The sequence below is a fragment of the Macrobrachium nipponense genome, chromosome 17 (assembly GCF_015104395.2).
Source record: "Macrobrachium nipponense isolate FS-2020 chromosome 17, ASM1510439v2, whole genome shotgun sequence".
Classification (NCBI taxonomy): Eukaryota; Metazoa; Arthropoda; class Malacostraca; order Decapoda; family Palaemonidae; genus Macrobrachium; species Macrobrachium nipponense.
In genome coordinates, this window is record NC_087210.1 from 7,975,466 (window position 1) to 7,984,765 (window position 9,300).

Below are 9,300 nucleotides of genomic sequence, written 5' to 3' on the forward strand. Positions count from 1 at the left end.
TTTGGGCATAGCCCCTCCCTTAATCGCCTGAAATAGGCTATAACCCCGGAGGTATCCGGTGAAACATGAAGGGAGGGGGAATGGGTTTAAGGTACTTAAAGATAAACTTACTAGTTTAACATAATAGATCTTAAACCTAAAAGCTCGAACGTACCGGACTAAGTCCAGTGCGTGGCGGAGTGTATAACTCAGTGAAACGGAGAGGTTAGAAGGGACCGACTGCATGTTCCGGTCCACCCCGTGGGGTAGACTAGCACCTTTCCGCTGGATGCCAGGTCTCCGGTGGTAAAGGAGCCCTAGTAAGGTGGGAAAGAGCAAGGGGCATACAGACTCGGGCTAGTAACGGAGCGACGGAGTAGTAATGGAGGGGGGGGAAAGGCCAGTCCCCCCCACCTTACCATCGACCGGACCGAGAAGCCGGAGAGGTCGAGTCCAGTCTGGGTTCTGTCCCGTCCCTCTACCCCCTCCGCCTGGGGGGAGAGAGGGAGGCAGGCTCGGGTATGTGGAGCGAGCATGGGCAGGCCTACCCACCCCCCCCGACCCTATGGAAGAGCGGGAGGGGGGAAAGGTGACTGGACAGGCGTCTGGCTGCCTGTGATCACATAGTGACCACGGGGCGATAAGAACAACAACTAAGCCTAGAACAAAACCAATGATCAGAGAGATGCTATCGAAGCAAACCGAGCTGAAAAGCGGTAACATAAAGGCCCAATGGGCCATGACCTAGGCTAAGTGAGCCAGACGCCTAACTAACCTAACAAATATCACATAAATAATACAAATGAATAATAAAATGAAAGAAAGAAAACGAAATAGTAGGAGAAAAAACCCAGGAGTGTACGACTAACCCGAAGGCAAGGCTACCACTCAAAGCTAGCCGAGGCCGATACTAAGAGCCGTGGCTAGGGTCTGGATGGAAGAGCCTACATAAGGTAAAAGACATGCATGCATGACAAAACCGTGTAGACCGTACCCTAAACAAAGCGGATAATTAAAATAGAGCGTACAAAAGCAAGGGGATGTTCTGGGTATGGGCGACCCAGAACGGACCCACCACGAGGCAGAACCCATGCTGCCATGCTTCCGACCTAGAGATCGTATTTATACCTAAAAAACGGCAAATACGTGCTCAGGGCCGGAAAAAACCAATTAGCAATAAACACTGAGTACTTAACTTAGCTGTTGCGATGGCTGCACGCTCCATGGTAATAAAATCCAAAGGAAAGGGCACAAAAACACAGAGAAGAAAATGGCACGTGTGTATCGTGTGCGCTAACTGAAAAGGATGGCCACCAGAGGCGCAGCAGTCGGCAGCATGGGATGGAGTAGTAGTAGTTGGTGCTGCCCACTCTGTGGGTCGGCTCTCCTCTTGGGGGATTTTGTAGTGGGAGAATTCTATTGGCATTTGGCTCGTGGTAGTGGTCTCACTCGCCATAGTGTTCATACCGACACCCTCTGGGGGGGTGAGCGAGTCAGTTATACTGACCTTTTCTTTAATTTATTTTATCTCTGGTATGTGTTAGTACATTTACCCTAGAAATAATAGATTAAAGGATATTTCGCGCAGCGACACGAGCTGAGCCCAGAAATAAAACCACTACTACTATTAGTGCATACATAATATCTTGGTGAAATTGCAAATAAGAATCCAAAAACACTTTACCTGACAGTGTAAGGGATATTACAACATTTGTTATAAAAAGATGTTTGTTAAAAGCAGCATTTACTCTGCTTCGAAGACGCATTGCGAAACCCACAGGGCTTAGTAAGACTCTCTTCAATACCGACAATCCAGAAGGCATGGCTGTAAAAAAAAAATATAAATAAATAAAAATATAGAATCTAACAATTACTCATTAACAATGATCACGATATGTAATAATTTTGCTTGGTAACTTCACAGCCATTTCTTTACCAAAAGAGCAACTGTCAAAACATGACAATGCAGAGTCCTACAATTTAAAAAATCATAGTGCCTGTTAATACACTGCATTACAAGATTAATATCAATTTAAGTCATGCTTATAACTTGAGACAAAATCTCTTGTTACTTACATGCAGCAAAATGTAGATGAAAAACTAAATTTAATTTTGTTTCACTTACTATTATTATTATTCATGAGATGAACCCTACTCACATGGAACAAGCCCACAGGGACCACTGACTTGAAATTCATAAAAGCAGACCGTGGTTTTACAGTAAGCAGGCCATTACTGAATTCAACTACCTTGACCCCTGTGATAACAGAGCAGATCTGTCTTTCTGAATACTATGTGATAGGTGCAAAGTTATATGGAAGGTTCGCACTTTAACAAAGGGTAGAAACGTGAACAGTCACAGGTGATAGATACTAATGCAGTGACAAAGAAATGCATAATTTTTCTTAAGATTATGCTTGATGGCTCTGCAGTGCTAACTCTACTTGCTAAATAATATACATCCTGGCTTCACTGCTTATTTAGTGTTAGGGCAGTATATTTACATAAATACTGTAACCACTTCCTAAAATAATAGGGCAGAAACATATGAACAGTCACAGTTGATGGATGCTAAATCACTAACCAGATAATCCAGACAGCCATAAAAACTACACAATATACATACTGACTTTGCTGCTTATTTACAGAGTTGATATAGTATATATGGTAATTACTGAAATACTGCAACTACTTCCAGTCAAACCAAATGATGTCAACCAAGATCAAATAATGTCCACACAAATGATGGCAACCAAGATAAAATAATATATACTCATACAAAGAAAAATGAATCACACAAGTGGTTGAATGAACAGTGCTTCCAAAACATGACACACAAACGAATTTGTCTGATAAAGCAGCAAGATTATTTTGAAATAGCACACAAAGGAATATGAAATTAGCCTTCAAAATTAAGGATTTGTGCAGAATTTCAATACAGAACCCCAAAAGGTTATAATGGTATAAAAACATGCAAGGTATGAGCCATAAAAGTATATAACACTTAAGATACTAAGTACTTTTTGGCGGGTAATGGAAAGGACAAGTTCATTACCAAATGAAAATGCCAAGCTCCTCAAACTGAAGAACTGCAAATGGCTTCCGAACAGCACGGAAACATTTTAGCTTCTTCTGGTGTTACTATATCAAGCTCATGAGGATCACCATCTGGAAAACAATGAACCAACCATAAGTGTACCGAAAATGCTGATGAAATAACACATAAAGACCTACACAGAATTTTGTTAAAATTGCAGTAACCTAAAAAAAAAAATTTTCATAATCGGAAAAGCCAGTTTCTACCTTACGTTTTCACAAGCAGCTTGATATGTGGTTGACACTACAGGTAAGAAAGAGTCAAAATAAATTTGTTTGCCTAAACAATCATGGTAAAAATATAAAAAAATGTTATTGTTAGTATACAATAAGGTTTTGTACATACTTACCTGGCAGATATATACTTAGCTATACGTCTCTGACGTCACGACAGAATTCAAAACTCGCGGCACACGCGACAGGTAGGTCAGGTGATCTACCTTACCCGCCGCTGGGTGGCGGATGTAAGAACCAATCTCCCTTTCCAGCCAGAATTTTTCCTTCCACCGGTCTCCTGAGGGGAGGCTGGGCGGGCCATCAATCGTATATATCTGCCAGGTAAGTATGTACAAAACCTTATTGTATACTAACAATAACATTTTTGTACATGAACTTTCCTGTCAGATATATACTTAGCTGATTGACACCCTTGGTGGAGGGAAAGAGACAGCAATATAAAATATGGAAAAAGGGGAAAACAACACTAGTTGTAGGATGTAAAAACAACCTTGGTTCTTACCTGTTTAGGCAGAAGACTTCGTAGTTACTGTCTATGAGTCTGCGTTGCCTTAAGAGCTTCAGCGAGGGCGTGACCTACAGCTGACAGACTCTTTGGTCTATCAAAGGGATTTGGTTGTCCGCTTACTTGATAGAATCCGAGCAGGATCTGTCAACGGGGATTCGCCCACTTATATGACAGAACCTAACCACTATCATTGCAAGGAGCTCAAACATACACCGATCACCTAACCAATCTAATCATTGTTAGCACTACGAAATGAAAAACATGCCTACCCGCATGTTCTTTCAAACAACCAAAAACTTACAACCTAACAAGGGGAAAAAATATATACTACTAAGGATATGTCTCAGCTCCCTGCCCCAGCACCGAATCCGCCGATACGTACGGGCCTAACCGAAGCACTTTTCATACGTAATTTTGACGTCTCTCAGATAGTGGTTTGCAAAGACTGAGTTGCAACGCCAGAATGTTGCCTTCATATATTACTCAGGGATATGTTTTTGTTAAAAGTCAATGACGTGGCAATAGCTCTTACCTCATGAGCTTTGACCTTAAGAACTTTGTATTGACTTTCCTCACATATCGCATGCGCTTCTTTCACCAGGCTTCTGATAAAGAAAGAAAAAAGCGCATTCTTCGAAAGTGTCCTCCTTGGATCTCTTACAGAGCACCAAAGGTTGACATCATTGCCCTTAAGTTTTTTCTTTCTCTGTAGATAGAATTTCAAACTTCTTACTGGGCAAAGAGACCTCTCTGCTTCCTCGCCTACTAATGCAGACAATCCTTGTACTTCAAAGCTCCTAGGCCAAGGATTTGAGGGGTTCTCGTTCTTGGCTAAGAACGAAGGAAGGAATGAACAGATAGCTGCATCTCCTCTGAATCCCACATTTCCTTCTAGTGCATGGAGTTCACTAACCCTTTTTGCGGAAGCCAATGCCATGAGGAAAATTGTCTTCTTCGTGAGGTCTCTAAACGATGCAGACTGAGGCGGTTCGAACTTATTGGACCTCAGGTACGTAGCACTACATCCAGATTCCAACTCGGAACCCCTGGAGAAACCTTCTTGGATGTTTCAAACGATCTTATTAGATCATGAAGGTCCTTATCTTCTGAAATGTTTAAGTTTCTGTGCCTACAACACTGCATAGCATGCTACGATAGCCTTTAATGGTTGATACCGCCAATCCACTTTCTTCCCTAAGGAAAAGTAAGAAGTCTGCTATTTGTGTCACAGAGGTACTGGAAGAGGAAAAGTGATGGTTCCTACACCATCGCCGAAAGACGTCCCACTTCGATTGGTAGACTCTAAGGGTAGAAGGCCTTCTTGCTGCTGCGATAGCCGTTGCAACTCTTGCCGAAAAGCCTCTCGTTCTGACCTAAACAAACTTTTGACAGTCTGAAGCAGTCAGAATCTAGAGCGGGGAGGTTTTTGTGATACCTCTCGAAGTGGGGTTGTCTGAGCAGATCGATCCTCTGTGGTAATGTTCTCGGAAGATCTACTAACCATTCCAGTACCTCTGTGAACCATACTTGTGCGGGCCAGAACGGGGCTACCAGCGTCATCCTTGCTGCCTCCGATTCTGCAAATTTCTTTAGTCTCTCTCCCAGTATCTTGAATGGAGGAAAAGCATACGTGTCTAGACCCTTCCAATCTAGTAGGAACGCGTCTATCGACACTGCCCTCGGGTCCGATATCGGAGAGCAGTAGTTGGCTATCCTCATATTCTTGGCTGTGGCGAAGAGGTCTATATGAGGTTTGCCCCAAAACTTCCACAGGTCCTGGCAAACATCTTCGTGCAGAGTCCACTCTGCTGGCAGACTTGATCTTTCCTGCTTAGGAGGTCTGCTCTGACGTTCTTTTCTCCCTGTACGAACCTGGTAAGGAGACAAATCTTCCTTTTTTCTGCCCAAAGCAGAAGTTCTTTTGCTGTCTCGTACAGGGAGAAAGAGTGAGTCCCCCCTTGCTTCCTGATGTAAGCCAGGGCCGTGGTGTTGTCCGAGTTGATCTGAACTGTTGAAGCTAGGACGTGGGGCTCGAAAGCTTTCAAAGCTAGCCAAACCGCCATCAGCTCCTTCTTGTTGATGTGCCAGGTCACCTGTTCCTTGTTCCAGGTGCCTGACACTTCTCTTGAGCCGAGCGTCGCTCCCCAACCTGTTTCCGAGGCGTCGGAATACAACACTTGGTTGGGGTTCGGAATGTGAAGGGACATCCCTTCTGCAAACATGAGAGGGTTGGCCCACCAAGAGTGGTCCTTCTTGATTTCCTTTGAAATCTCGAAGGAGAACTCTAGGTTTTGTGAACGACACCTCCAGTTTCGATGGAGAAAGAACTGGAGAGGTCTGAGGTGCAACCTTCCTAGAGAAAGGAATTGCTCCAACGAGGAGAGTGTCCCCAACAAACTCATCCACTCCCTCGCTGTGCATACTTCTTTCTCTAGGGAAGGCTTTGACTTTCTCTGACCCTCGGGCTATCCGTTCTGGAGACGGAAAAGCCCGAAAATCCAGAGAAGCCATCCGAATCCCCAGATAGATACGATCTTGACTGGGGATCAACTGAGACTTTTGAAAGTTCACCAAAAGTCCCAGAGAACTTGCCATGAAAAGGGTCTTTTGTAGGTCCTCCAAACATCTTTCCTGAGACTTGGCTCTGATCAGCCAGTCGTCCAAGTAAAGGGACACTCTGACTCCCTCCAAATGTAGCCATCTTGCTACATTTTTTCATTAGGCCTGTAAAGACCTGAGGGGCTGTTGAAAGGCCGAAGCACAAGGCCCTGAACTGGAATATCCTTCCTCCCATCATGAACCTGAGGTATTTCCTTGACGAAGGATGGATAGGCACATGGAAGTAAGCGTCCTGAAGATCTAGGGACACCATCCAGTCCCCTGGCCGAAGGGCCGCCAACACTGAGGATGTCGTCTCCATGGCGAAACTTCCTCTTTTCTACAAAGAAATTCAGGGCGCTTACATCCAGAACCGGTCTCCATCCTCCTGAGGCTTTTGGAACTAGAAAAAGGCGGTTGTAAAAGCCCGCTGAGCAAGGGTCGCTCACTAGCTCTATAGCCTCTTTCTCGAACATTTGTTCCACTGCTTGTGTTAAAGCAAGGCTCATGATGGGATCCCTGTACCTGGCCACCAACTCCCTCGGAGTCGTTGTCAACGGTGGTCTTTCCGTAAAAGGAATCAGATATCCTTTCCTTATTATAGAGAGGGACCAGTTGTCCGCTCCTCTCTTTGTCCAGGCTTCCGAGAATCTTAGAAGTCTGGCACCTACTGGTGTTTGGAGGACTACTTCCCTACTTCTTAGCTCTGACAGAGCGTGAGAAGGATCTACCTCTCTTGAAAGTTTCTATTACCTCTCGAGGTAGAGGCTCTAGAAGGGGGGCCCCTCGAAAGGGCTCTGTTCTAGCTGGAGTCTCCTTCTTAGTCTTCGTCTGGAAGGAGTCTTAGGCTTCCGTGCCGACTGTGCGAGCATGTCCTGAGTCGCCTTCGCAGAGATAGATCCTGAGATGTCCTGGATTATCCATCTTTGGAAAAAGCAGAGGCGAGAGCTGCGAATACAGGAGAGAGGCTCTTTGGGCATGCGAAACAGACTTCGTCAGAAAAGAGCAGAAGACTGATCTCTTCTTAAGGATCCCTGCTCCAAAGAGGGAGGCTATTTCGCTCGATCCATCTCTAACTGCTTTGTCAATGCACGTTAGAACACTGTTTAGATCTTCTGGCGAAATAGCATCCGGGTTCTGAGTCTTCTTAGCCAAGACCCCCAAAGACCAGTCAAGGAAGTTGAAGACTTCCAAGACTCTAAACATTCCCTTCAGCAGGTGGTCAAGCTCGTTCATAGCCCAGGTCGTTTTAGCCGACAAAAGAGCCGAGGCGTCGTGCTGCATCCACCAGAGAAGAGAAGTCCGCATCCGCCGATGAAGGAAGACCCAGACCTAAGGGTTCTCCAGACTCGTACCAAAATCCGAGTCTGCCCGTAAGCTTGGAAGGAGGGAAAGAAAACACAGTTTTCCCTTTCTCTTCCTTAGAAAGCAGCCAATCACCAACACTTCTCAAGCCTTCTTCATTGAGATGGTTTGGCTTCATCCTCACACAAGAGGAAACTTTCGTCTTTCTTCGAAGTCGAGAATAAAGAGAGAGGAGACGGAGGAGCGACGGGAGTAAGGGAGTCTCCAAACTCTTGAAGAAGTAGATCTGTAAGGATCTTGTAGGACGAAACTGACGAGTCCTTCACCAAATCCTCTTCTGAAGGTTCAACTTCATCCACTGAAGAACCCTCCGCTTCTTTACGAGTGCAGTTAGCCTTCTCTAAAGAAATGCGCCTCTGTCCAGAGAGTGTCTAGTAGTAGACTGGCGCCTATCAGGGGAAGCCAAAGTTTCTGGAGAGCTCCTCTCGAATGAGTCCTTCCTACTCTGATGAGTGCTTGCTCTTTGCTCCTTAATCCTACTCCTAGAATTCCGGCTTCCAAGGGGGAGCGCCTGCTAGGAGAGGAGAGCCTACTATGCTCAAGGCGCTTCTCAGGCTCCATGCGCCTGTTCAAAGGAGAGCGGCTGCCAGGCGAGCTGCGCCTACCATGAGGCGAACGCCTACTAGGCTCTTGGCGCCTACTTACAGGAGAGCGAAGGTCTGGAGAAGGTCGCTTACTAGGAGACCGGCGTCTACCATGCTCCACAAACTTCGCACCCGACTTGTGTGTCTCTTCAAAAGGTAGTCTCCCAGAAGAGACATATCTTTCAGGCTCTACGCGCCTGTCCGAATCGAGCGGCTAAAAGTAGAGCCGCGCTTATCAGGAGAAAAGCGCCTATCAGGAGAAAAGCGCCTATCCTCCGCACCACGCTTGGGAGCGGAGAGCGTCTACTTGGGGAGTAGCGCCTACTAGGCTCAAGGCGCCTAACATAAGGCGAGATCCTGTCTCTAGACGAATCCATCAAAGAGTAGGCTCTCTTATCCGGGGAATGAAGGATCTTCGTAAAAGAGCGCGAGACGAGGCTGTACGCCTGTCTTTAGACGAACGCCTACTAGTCGCTAGATCCCTTCCATACTGGAGAGATGTAGTCACCAGGAGAAAGCTTCTTGGGCGATTGATGCCTGGAAGACGACAAGCGCCTGCTGAGGGAAGAGCGCCTCCTTCCATCCGCTGATAAAAAAGGTAGAGAGAACCGACTCTGACTGAGACGGTAAGACAGGTGAAGGAATCCTAGACTTCTTGACAGGGAGAGAGACGTCTTTCCGACGCGTTCCTCCTGCCAAGGAGCCCGCCAGTGCCGAAATCTGCGCTTGCAGTCCCGCAAGAATTCGAGCTGGAGATCTTGTAAAATCCTCCACCGGAGAAGAGGCTCGAAGCCTACTATGAGGCGAGAACTCCTGCTCCCTCCTGGGTTTCTTGATCTCTACTTCCGGCTCTTCTGGAAAAACTTCCGGGCTGGAAGGAAAGGAGCCAGGCGCCTTCCAGGCTCTCTTCAGCGGTCGTGAAGAATCCGAGGC

General features: G+C 46.1%; 1 long non-coding RNA gene across 1 annotated transcript in view; it reads right to left on the minus strand.

Moving 5' to 3' along the window:
* Nucleotides 1–1,630: 1,630 nt before the first annotated feature.
* Nucleotides 1,631–9,300, minus strand: part of LOC135196004 (uncharacterized) — a 12,435-nt gene continuing 4,765 nt past the window's right edge. Inside the window, exons 2-3 of the long non-coding RNA XR_010310263.1 lie at nucleotides 3,035–3,147; nucleotides 1,631–1,804 (exon numbers count right to left, since the gene is read on the minus strand). This is a non-coding gene — a long non-coding RNA (uncharacterized LOC135196004). The remainder of the gene's footprint in view (nucleotides 1,805–3,034; nucleotides 3,148–9,300) is intronic.